The following is a 12,183-nucleotide window of genomic DNA, read 5'->3' as shown; positions in this document are numbered from 1 at the left end:
TAAAATATAACTCCTACTGATAAAAGAAGAATTACGGGAAGAAGCATTAGAAAATTTCGAATGGAAAAGCAAGAGCAAGGTTTATTATTGCAAGGTAATCAACTACCGCATGTAAGAAAAGCAAGTTGTTGCAACTCTGACAAATAAAATTTTTGTTTTCAAAAGGTAATGCCGAATGAATTTGGTATAAGAAAATATGGAAAATCACTTGAAAGTGATAATGTATTTGATTAAATGCTTGTTAACTGGTTTGCCAAGTCACCTGAAAAAAAATTGTATCAGAATTCAAAAAAAGACAATAGTAAGAATGTCGAGAAAAGAAACAATGAATTAGCATTACAGACACAAATGTGAATAAAGTGAAATTGTTAATTTTATAAGAAACTAGCAGTTATTCGGGGTAAATTTTTATTCAGACTGATTACAAATGATTTTTTTTTTCATATAGTTAATGAAATTCTTTGTTCCAAAGCTTATTGTAGTTTCTGAATGTTGTAATTATTGATTATTATTATTTTTTGGATAAATGGGTAAATTTGTTTTTTTAACAACAGAAACACTAAACAACCGAGTTCATGAACACCTTAATATTTCTGAGTATTTGAAATTTTCAGACACTTTGACAAATCATTTTTGGTATTATTTTTAATTATTTCTTTGTTGTTTTTAAATTTTAAGCTTTTGAGCGTTATTAGGTTGGAATTGTCATTTATACCTAATAGAATTCAAAAGTTTGTCTGAACTCCCGGCACCGGTATCCAGTCTAATCCCGGCAGCGACATGAACATTGAAAGTGGCGTCATTAGCGACCGGAATTTGTCTTCAATCTTGGCTTTCTGCACATCCTACTGCGAAAAACAACAATATAAACCCGTTTTTATGTAAATAATTTATGATTTCACAATACAGTTTTCAGTAAAAATTAATTATTTACATGAAAAAATGGTTTTGCACACCTGTTGATATTATTGTTGGTCGCCAGAAAGCCGGTATTGAAGACAAATCCTGGTTAATGATTTCTGTTGTAAACATTCTGTTGTAAAACTTTGTGGTGTACAAAGAAACGTTGCTACAGTACTTGAGTTATATTACGATAATTTTCATACGCTTTCCCTATACCTAAATTTTGCCGTTTACGATATATTTAGGGTTTTTAATTTTATTTGAATTTGCACCTTCTAGTTCAAAAGTCAATATTATCATTTTTAAAAATTTAAAAGAGAAAGCCTAAAATTTTTCCCTTGGTGTTTTCAAATGACAAAAATTTACAATGGCAAAAAATTTATTGTACCGCATTTGTTAAGCTTTTGCTTAATTATCCAGCAAATACTTAAATAAATTAAATGCATGAAGATATGTATTTACTACCAATTTATTTAGTGAACACTCCAAATTTTTCAAGCTTCTATTTAAGGGACTTGAATTTTATATGTATCAAATTTTTTCTTCATTCAACTGGTTTTTACATTGAGGATTTCCATAATTTCTTAAAAAAAACATTCTGGAAAATTGGTCCCTATTACGTGCCGACCAAAGGCATAATTGCGCCCGCTCTGTGGGTTGTCGTAGTCGAACTCGGGTAATAATTTAATCCTCAATTTAAGTATTACAGCGTTATTTCTGCAGTGGTGGACGAACTCGGATACGTCCCTGTCAAGTCCTGTCTAGTCAATTTTAACTTTGGACAAATTTAGAGCTTTAATTTGAAAATATCTAATAAAACTCATTAGTCGTTACCTGATTATTTGTTTCATTCGGTAGAATTATCACAACAAATTCCGAATAAAGACATTAAAATTCAAAACTAGCTGATATAAATTATTCATGCACTTAAAAAAAATAATAGCTAATGAAATTTATACTTCCAAAGAGAGATCTAATCAGTAATCACTAATAACTATTTCACAATTTTATCAATCATATTTAAAAAATAATTCGATAAAATGTGACATTGGCGTTTTTATAGTTTTGAAACAGCTAATACGTGGGTTCAAATCGCTATCATAATTTTAAGGAAAAAAATTATTTTTAAATCTTGACAATTGCTGGTTACGTAATGTGCAAAATAAGCCCCAGAATTCACTGGAACAAACCTTTTTGCTGTATGACTTTGAGTTTTGGAGATATGAATTTTTTTGTTGAAGAATTAACTAAATTTAAATCTTATTTATATTTTGTGCCGAAGCAGAAAACTGTAGTACATCGAGATATCGTGTCACGTGTTAAATCGCGTGCCAGCATAATTCAAATAAATATCCAAAGATGTTTGCAATTTTTTTAGTAAAAATGTTGCTCCTTTTGATGATCATTGTAGTAGGCCATGTGTTGGCACAGCACCCTGAAACGGGTCACAACATTTTGTTGTAAGTTATTTACTTATTGTAGAGCAATTTATTTTTGTGTTTTTCTAGAAAGCAACTCGATTTAGTAAAATTGTTTCGTGGCATGAATTTAATGACTTCGGTCATTAGAGATTTCGAGAATACTGAGAAAAGGTTAGCGCAAGTGGCTATGAAAAGGTCTAGTAATCCACTAAACACTTATCGGGGATTAAGGGAAAGTTAGAGTTGTTTGGTGGTTGAAATTCCGACGTTTAATCCTCTTTTCACTTATTAGGGATTAAGGAAAAGTTATAGTTGTTTGGTGGTTAAAATTCCGACGTTTAATCCTTTTGTTATTTATTTAGAAAACTGTGTGAATAATTTAAGAAATATGAGGTATAGATAGATTGTCGATATGAAATGAATAAAAATTGTTGAATAAATGATGTAAAAAGGTTGGTAATTACCGAGGTCTTTACCATTTTGAATGTTTGAATTGTAATTTAAATAAAATTTTACGATTTGCAATTATGGTTTTATTTTAATTGAAATAATTTGAGTAAAGTTCTAACAATAATAATTATAAACAAAAGAAACAAAAATTAGAGCTAATTATTAAAAATAAAAAAATTTCAATACTTTTTTGACGTTCGTTTGGGTTTTTAATAAAAAACGAAATTAAATTGCTATTACCTGTCTATAATATTTATTATTTATTAAAAAATTAAACAAGTAGAAAATTTGGTTTGTTTTGAACCATAAATAATGGTTAACAAGAAAACAACTGTATAACTTACTTCAAAGATTTGGGAAAATGCAGATTAGAATTAGCCTTGGACATGAAAAGATTTCGTTTATTTTGATTACTTTACAATCAAATAATTGTACAAAATTACTTTAAATATTATACTTTTATTTAATGAAACCAACTAAATGAAACAATTTGTAATCACTGAAACAGAAATAAATAAAAGTTGAGTATTTATTTCAAAATTTTTGTTATGAACTATCGATTGACTAATAATTAACGAAATGATTAAATTGTCAAAAATACAAAAATCGTAAAAAATGAGTGGAACTTTAGAATAGCAAATAATCTGATTGACCTTGAAAATATTATTTCATTTTACTTGTCGAAAAAAAAAAAAACAAAATTATGATATTTCTTTGGCAAAAACTACGGTTTCATATTCATAAACCAGGCAACAATTTACGATAAATGCAGCCAAAAAACCTAAAAATGATAATCAAACGCAAATGTTAGTCCTCAAAATCAATAAACATTAACAATAATTTACCATACTTTTATTTCATTATTAAAATAACACGAAAAAAGTTAATTTTTTGCAAAAATTTGTACGAGAAACTGACAAGATTACTTACCCCAACCCCACTCTCCCTCAACCCTGGGGGGTTGGCTAATATAAGCCCGAAATTTTGACTCCAAGCCATCAGTTTGAAACAGAAACCTGACAGGGGTAAGTCATAATTTGATTCAAAATTGTTGTTTTATTTGTTGATCAAGCGTGCGAGGAGACAGAACTACCCTCGATCTATCTTTTGTTTTTCTGTAGTTTTAAATTATAATAGATAAGTGTAAAATTGAGACTTTAACATTTTCATGCAATTTATATCAACATGATATGCTAGAGTGTCGGTTCTACAACTATCACAAATCAATCTTCGAACCAAGGCTCAAACTTGATTTTAAGTAGACATGAGTGGTATTTATGTTATACATCATTCATAATACTGCTAATGTTTCCTGTGACTCGCTGTTTGAAAACTCCGGGAATGTATACTTTGTTTTTTCTACTACCGGACGAATTATGAATTTGGCGCTGAGTTGATTTGGAGTAGTACTATGGTTTTGGGTACTCACATAGTACATTCCGAATCGACTCGTTAACAAATTTAAATTCAACAATGAAACCAATTAAATTTAATACTGAGTGGACATGGGGTGATACTGTGTAATTTTTGACTCATAGTACGACCCATGTTGGCTCAGTAATAAATTACATTTCTACAATTATAATAGTTTGTTGTTTTTTAGTGAAGCGAAGTTGTTTCATTGGCCAAAATAAATGAAACTCTTTTGCTTCTCTAATAAATGATTCACTCTTCCTAACAGTATGGACACACTTGATTGGCTCATATCTAAACATTAGAACACTAAATTAAGTACCCCTTTTCTGACTGGTTCATTCAAAATATTTCCAAGTGTTTCGTTAATAATCGTCAAACCTCGTGCTTTACGATTGTAATTAAAGGGAAAAATTGGGAATTTTGGGCTTAAATCTACTTGTGAATGAGTAAAATTTGGTTCGTGCGTCGAAATTTACAGGAGAAGGGCTTATTCATCGGTAATGTCACCCGTAAGTAAAAACTACACGTGTTAACTTAAATACGAAAACACACCAGTGGCGTCGTAACGTATTCTGATTTATCGCTTTGATATGGAATATTTTTGTGTACTATAACTCTGACGGCATGTCATAAGGTAGAATTTGAAGTACTTTAACTAAGGCATTTTATACAGGGTGCTCAAAAACTGGCGCACCAACTCAGTGGTACGTTATTGAGAAGTAAGTGCAGATTACGGGAAAAATGTTGAAAAAATTCCTAAAGTTATATTTTAAAAAATCTGGAGCTACAAACTTATTATGTTAACTTCTTTAGTTTTCATATTTTTTTTAAATTTTAATTTTTATACCAGGTAATCGTTCCGTAACAAAACGATGAATAATTATTTTAAAATTTACTATCAGATTTTAGCAGTTTTTTTAATTTAAAAAAATTAAAATTCATCAAAAAAATCACAATGTGTAGATGTGCCCAACACTGAGAATTATTTCCTAGGAAACCGTTTCAAAAATAATTTATTTTTATTGTTGATCAAATTCTATTGCGATCATGACTGTTAGACAACGTTGCCACATATCATTTACCTAAAATTAGTTATTTATCAATAACTTTAATACAAAGAATTTTTTTACTATTTTTACCATTATATGTAACTACTTCTCTACCACACACCATTGAGTTGGTGCGCCAGTTTTTGAGCACGCTGTATAATAATGTTATAAAAATTAAAAAATATATATTATAAAGATAATGAATGTTCATAATCATCATAAATAATCACAATCTATTGTTTACTTTCAGTAGGATCATAATAATAAAGTCATAACAGCCAAAAATCCAACTGCGGTTAAGCTGTGCCCTAGCTTCTTTGAAATAAATCAGAAATGTTTAAATCAGAGTAATAAATTTCATTTTCAGATTACCAATTCACAAACTCTAATCGTCTAAACTCTAGTCGTCCGTGAATTTCTCATTCCGAAATTCTCAATTCGGAAATAAGCTTCGATAATTAAAGTGCTTTCTTGCACGGTAACAATTTAGTTGCATTTTAACGGAATGTTTAAATTAACTAATTGACAATTTGTTAATTTCACAACTGACAGTTTTGACATTTATTGACTGAGAATTCAATTGAGCAAAGCGGCACAATTTTTTTACATGTAAACCAGTTTCTATGCCAGTTTCAAAGTTAGCTAGATGAGAGCGGTTTTGGCTGAAGAATAATATAATTTTCTAATTTTCATCACATTTTGGTGATTTAGAAGAATAAAAAAATCATTCACTGAATTGAAATTAAAAAAAGAAATACTTAATTACAGAATAAGTTGGTTAAAATCCGAGACGAAACGAAAATTAATGTGAAATCTAATACATGAATCAGCCAAAAGACTTACATCAAGAGTTTCGAGTAACAAATTTTTGCACACAATCAACTTTTTAAGCCGATTGTTTTAGCATATTTAGCAAACTATCAGCACGTGCGACTTTCATGCAAGGTGATTTTTCGTACAATTTTCAGCACAAGAATGGATATTTTTGTGTTTGTTATGATTTTTCCGATGATTTTTCATTGCAATAAAATAGCGGTGGAATTTGAAAATTGAAAATTTTAATCATTTGAATATTTCACGAAAATTTTAAAGTATATTCACTAACATCCCGTAGACTGACAAAAATGAGTGAAATGTTTTTGCCGAAATAAAAACATTTTTAAAAACAATGAGTTCAATGCAAGCACCTACCTTTCCTTAGCCTTTTTAGGGATTGTGAAAATTCAAGGAAAATCGTCAAAACACAACACCATTATTTAAAAAAAACAAAATGTTTCAAAAAAGCTTTTTTAACACTAACTCCTCTGCACCACTCTTGCAAATGATCAAGCAAATCAGCATGTCTTGGGAGGTGTGAAGGGCAAAGGGAGGGAGTAGGAAAGGTTGGTGGGAAGGTACCGAGAGGTTCTCACAGTAATAAAAACTATAAAAAAATCGCCAGGGCTGGACTGGCCAGGGAGGCCAGGAGTACAGGGCCGTATTATGCAGATCCCATAAATTGCGAAAACCTATGTATTTATGTATTTATTTCCGGAAGTACTGTACATAGTAGATTTTTATATATACAAAAGCAATTATATCCAGAAACTAAATTAAATTAAAGAGACTTTGTGATACAAGGTGGACTTCTCAGGTATCAAGTTGTTTGGCAGTAAAAAAAACATTACCTGCCATTTTAATTTTTTAAATGAATATGCAGCTGCAAATAATAGCCGATCTCCTAAAGCAACTGGACTACTGAATAGTATAAATTTTTAATTTTTATTTAATTTACATGTTTTTTGCGTATTCTTATCCAATATTAAAAACGTTTCTCATTACTTGCAATTAACGGTATAAAAACAGACGATGAATACTAAAAGGTCAAAAAAACTACCCCCAAAATTTAATCATTTGGTCATAGTTCAAAAAATTGAAAGTCGAAAAAAAACAGATGCGTTTCTGAAAAAATTGAATTTAAAACTAAATTATATTTTTCTGTAATTGACAAAATTGTTTCAGAAATTTCGCATAGATTTGAAGAAAATTCACGTACATATTTTAAAAGGTATCAGAACTGTAAATATAACAATTAAATATTGACAAATGTCATGTTATGTCGTTCTCTCGTAAAGTTACTAACATCAGGTTTGAATATAAAATTGAGAACAAAATTTTGGATAGATGTGATAAAATTCGAGATCTCGGTGTCACTATGGATCTATCAATCTCTTTTGTTCCTCACATAGAAACGATTTGTGGTCAAGCAAGTAAAATGTTAGGATTCATTATATGAAACACCAAAGGCTTCAAAAATGTTAAGTGTTTAGAAATATTCTACTCCATATTTGTGAGATCCCTTTTAGAATATTGTTGTGTCGTGTGGTTTCCATTTTATTATAGTCAGATCAATGAGTAGTACGATTAAAAAAAAGCATTTGCTTTTACTTGAAGTAGAAGCATTTACTCTGTAGCATTTACTGTAGTATAAACTTTTACATAAAGTAAAAACTTCGGTGCGTAGTAAATGCTACGGCTTTCCTAATGTCAACTGATTGACATTTATTTTTTATTTTTCGTAAAGTGAAAATAGTGTTAGGAATGGTGTTTGTAGCCTTGTGAGGATTCGTTCGCCCTAGTGATATAGTACTTAAGTTTATGGGAAGTGTCTAGGACAAAAAACGCAGGGAAGACTCCCTAGTTTATGAAGTACCAACGGGATAGAAGGACGGGTATTCTGGAGGACGAGAGACAGAAACAGTCTTAACACACGTGTTAATTACCAAACTGAATGAATCTTGATTTGAGCTTTTTGCTTTTATTTAGTTAAATCAAATTAGTTGATTTGAATAAAGTTTTCTAACAATAGTTAATAGTTATCATTTTGACCATAAGTGAGAATAAAAATAATGTTGGGAAGCAAATGCAAAGGATTGATCCTTTGTTAAAGGATGTTAATTTTTTATTATTATCTTAGTATTAGTAGGTATTCATTATTGCTCTGCGTCTCTGGGTGTGCGCTATCCTTTTTACAGATTCAGTTTTACGCACTGGTTTAGAAGAAAATCACTTTCTTGAAACCCAGGATAAACAAGATTTTTTAAAAATATTTTCATTTTTATATTTACATTTTCTTCTATTTAATTTTCTATAGATTATGGTAGTCCTGATCCATTTAACGTTCTCTGCATTAAAGCTATAAGAATTCTACTTTATTTTAATCATAATATTTTACGTATTTACTTTTGTTAATCATACCACTCAATGCTGTAGAATGCGTACAGAGAAAGTTTTACAAATATCTTTACTATATTAAATTTGGCATCTATCCAGAACAAGGGTTCTCACATAAAATTTTACTAGACGAATTTAACCAAGTTGAGCTAGAGGAGAGAAGAAATTTTATTTTATATAAATTTTATTTTTATATAAACTTGTTAACAATATTTTTGACAGCTCAGAATTACTATCTTTATTAAACTTTTATATACCTAGAATAGAAGGGAGTTGTAATGTTACATTTTATTGAGAGTTGCCCAAAATTAGGCATTTTCAAAATTCTCCCCTGAACAATATGTGTAATTTATATAATTCGATTGTGTCTTCGGCTAGTGCTATAGATGTTTTTGGAGTTAATATAAATAAATTTAAATTATTATGTAGGGATCCCTTTTAGTAATTAGAACTAAACATGTATTGCGTTTTCTGTTTAACTATTATTTTTGTTTTTCAATCATCTTATTATTTTATAGTATTTATTTTCATTTTGTAACCACATTTGGACTTTTGTCTGCTGGTTAATAAACTATTATTATTATTATTATCATTATTATTATTTAAATCCATCAAACTCTATCTTTTTAAATTTGGATCATCTTATTCCGTTAGCTAAACATTATAATTGTGATCAGTGGCGGATCAACCTATTTTGGCTCTCAAAGCCCTAAAAAAGTTTCGCTCCGCTCGTTGTTTCTATACAGAGTGTTTACTTGAATTTTTACTTTGTTAATAATTTTTTGGGGCTAGCGCCATTTTTTACGGATTTGGATAGCAAAACAACATTTACCTAAACATTGCTTGTTCACAGATGACACATTAAGGTGTAATAATCAATTTATTGCAGCGATACTTAATTAAATTTAATTATAAGCTATTGTAGACAAAAAAAAGTTCAGGCATGTGGGAAAATAGAGTATTTAATACAAAACGCTGAGTTTTAGTTTTAGAGATACATTTTTAATAATAATAATAATGTTTATTAATGCTTAAAGACTACACTGGTCATAACACAAGTCAATAGGAGGGCTTACCAAGAACATAAATGACATAAAATACAATCATCATACATAATATATATATATACAAAGTTAATACATAACATCACATTTAAAATCATTAAAATACTCATCATATGAGTAAAAAGCTTTTTTACAGAGGTATCTTTTTATAACCTTTTTAAATTTATTTGTCTTTAGCTTAGCAATATCATCAGGCAACGCATTAAAAAATTTTATTCCTAGGTTTCCGGTGCCGTTTTCGGAGCTTTTTAAGCGAATACTGTGTAGGCAAATTTTATCTCTGTGACGTGTACTATATTCGTGAATGTTACTATGTGATTTAAAATTCTCTATGTTAGATTTTATATAATTTAAACACTGATAAATATACATACAAGGAACAGTAAGTATATTAAAATTCCTGAAAACATATTTGCAGTCTTCTCTATATTTTAGACCTCCTACTATACGGATAGCTCGACGTTGTAATCTGAAAATTGTAGAGATGGAAGCAGAATGACCCCATACTAATAGTCCATAACTGATGTGACACTGGCATAATGAATAAAATGCAGTTTTTAGAGTTTCAGGAGGAACTTGATCTTTTAAATTGCGAAGTGCAAAAATACCACTACAAAGTAATTTTGCAACCTTTTCTGAATGTGTATTAAACCTCAAAGAGGAGTCAAGAAAGATTCCTAAAAATTTTGTAGATCCTTCCACAAAATCTATTTTTTTCTTTAATGAAAAAACCAATGTATTTGTTTTATTTTTGTTTAATGTTAATTTATTGGATTCGAACCAAGACAAAGCCTTTGACTGTGCATCATCTACGATTTTTAACGCTGTAGACAGATTTTCGTTTTTTTCCATTAGAGTTGTATCATCTGCAAAATGTATACTTTTATTTTCCATATATGAAGAAAAATCATTTATATAAATAATAAAAAGAAGTGGCCCAAGTACAGAGCCTTGGGGCACTCCTAATTCAACACGATTTTTGCCTGAGTCAATTCCTTTGTGTCTTACAAGCTGTGATCTGTTGCTTAAAAATGATGCTATCATTTTACAACTACTAGGTAGCAAGTTATAAAAATATAATTTTCGTAATAAAATGTGGTGATGAACGCAGTCAAAAGCCTTGGAGAGGTCAAGAAAAGTTCCTATACCATAGCTTCCTTCTTCCAAACAATCTGTCATATATTTTACAAATTTGGTAACTGCACTAATTGTATTTCGGCCCTGTCTAAATCCAAATTGACTGTCTGTGAATAGATTATTGACTTCAAAATGATGAACTAATTGCAAGTATAAGACTTTTTCAAGTACTTTGGAAAAAATTGGAAGTAAAGATATTGGTCTATAGTTATTAACAACGTTAACGTCCCCTTGTTTCAAGAGTGGTATTACCACAGCTATTTTTAGACAGTCTGGAAAAATAGAAGTAGTAATACAAAAATTAATTAAACGAGTTAAAGGAGACACTATAAGATCTTTAATATACTTAATAATACGAGTGTTTAAGTTATATATATCCATAGAGTTACTAGATTTCATGTTATTTATAATATCGCGAACTGTAGCGCAGGAAACCTCAGAGAATGCAAAATTTACTCTAGAATCTAAATCTGAACAATGAAACATCATTATATTTATGGGATCTATTGCTTTATCTGGTAGTCCCTTTGCCAGTTCTGAAGCAATAGAAGAAAAAAAGTCGTTAAAAGCGTCGCTACTAATGTTGCTGTCTTTACTATTCTCGTCAACATGTTTCCTTGACGCACAAGAATTATTTATAATATTTCAAGCTGCTTTGGATTTATTACTAGATTTATCAATATATTTTTTAGAATAGAATATCCGTTTTAATTTAATTTGTTCTCTATATAGTTTACGAAGCTTATTCCTTGCCTCCCTGGAAATATTTGACTGATTAATTTTATGTATGTCATCTAAAATCCGTAATTTATTTTTTAAAAGTAGTAAATCTTTGTCAAACCAATTCACAACCATACTGTTTTTAGATTTATATTTCACCTTAATTTCCGGGAAGGCACGATCACACTTCTCACTTATAACATCAATAAATTTTTCAAACTTACAATTTATATCTAAAGAAGCGTCATGAATAAAATCCCAGTCAGCAAATTCCAGCAATGAGAATAATATTCCTTTACCATTATCCGTTATTGGTCTAATTTTTTTTACAGTGTTACAGTTATTCAACTAACTGGGTAAACTAGCTTTTAGGACAATACCTAAGTGATCTGACAACAAAGTATTTGTGGATTCTACATGACAAGTAGTAATATTTAAATTAGTAAATACATTATCAATACAATTAGAACCTCTAGTTGGAAATTCGACGAGAGGCTCTAAACCATATTCATAGAATAAATTACATAAGTGGGTTTTTTAAGAACAATCACTATTAAAAAGAATATTAAAATCACCGGATAAAATTACATAATTATTTAAAAAGTTAATGTTATCCAACATTTCGTCCATTATTTCTATAAACATATTAAAATCACCAGAAGGAGGCCTATAAATGTTAATAAAAATGGTACTCAACGATTTTGCTTCAAGTGCTGATATTTCGCAATGATGTTCGACAGACAAAGCTACCAAATTGGAGAGTTCCAAAGTCGTGAAATTTTTTCTGGTCAGGAGCATTGAGCCACCGTG

At 29.7% G+C, this 12,183-nt stretch overlaps 1 long non-coding RNA gene and 4 other non-coding genes across 5 annotated transcripts; all 5 read left to right on the top strand.

Annotated features, from left to right (window-relative positions):
- The first annotated feature begins 2,206 nt into the window (after positions 1 to 2,206).
- LOC135266359 (uncharacterized) lies at positions 2,207 to 2,849 on the top strand. Its single transcript, XR_010334368.1, has 2 exons — positions 2,207 to 2,363; positions 2,412 to 2,849. It is a non-coding gene; the product is annotated as an uncharacterized LOC135266359 (long non-coding RNA).
- Positions 2,850 to 3,905: 1,056 nt separating this feature from the next.
- On the top strand, positions 3,906 to 3,997 carry Mir11624a-1 (microRNA mir-11624a-1). The gene has a single exon (NR_161831.1). It is a non-coding gene; the product is annotated as a microRNA mir-11624a-1 (primary transcript).
- A 14-nt stretch (positions 3,998 to 4,011) lies between these two features.
- Positions 4,012 to 4,109, top strand: Mir11625b (microRNA mir-11625b). Its single transcript, NR_161866.1, has one exon. It is a non-coding gene; the product is annotated as a microRNA mir-11625b (primary transcript).
- A 31-nt stretch (positions 4,110 to 4,140) lies between these two features.
- Mir3851a-2 (microRNA mir-3851a-2) lies at positions 4,141 to 4,248 on the top strand. Its single transcript, NR_038690.1, has one exon. It is a non-coding gene; the product is annotated as a microRNA mir-3851a-2 (primary transcript).
- A 7-nt stretch (positions 4,249 to 4,255) lies between these two features.
- On the top strand, positions 4,256 to 4,346 carry Mir3851g-1 (microRNA mir-3851g-1). Its single transcript, NR_161830.1, has one exon. It is a non-coding gene; the product is annotated as a microRNA mir-3851g-1 (primary transcript).
- Positions 4,347 to 12,183: the final 7,837 nt, after the last annotated feature.

Source organism: Tribolium castaneum, chromosome 5 (assembly GCF_031307605.1).
Source record: "Tribolium castaneum strain GA2 chromosome 5, icTriCast1.1, whole genome shotgun sequence".
Classification (NCBI taxonomy): domain Eukaryota; kingdom Metazoa; phylum Arthropoda; class Insecta; order Coleoptera; family Tenebrionidae; genus Tribolium; species Tribolium castaneum.
This window is presented reverse-complemented; position numbering and strand designations above follow the sequence as displayed.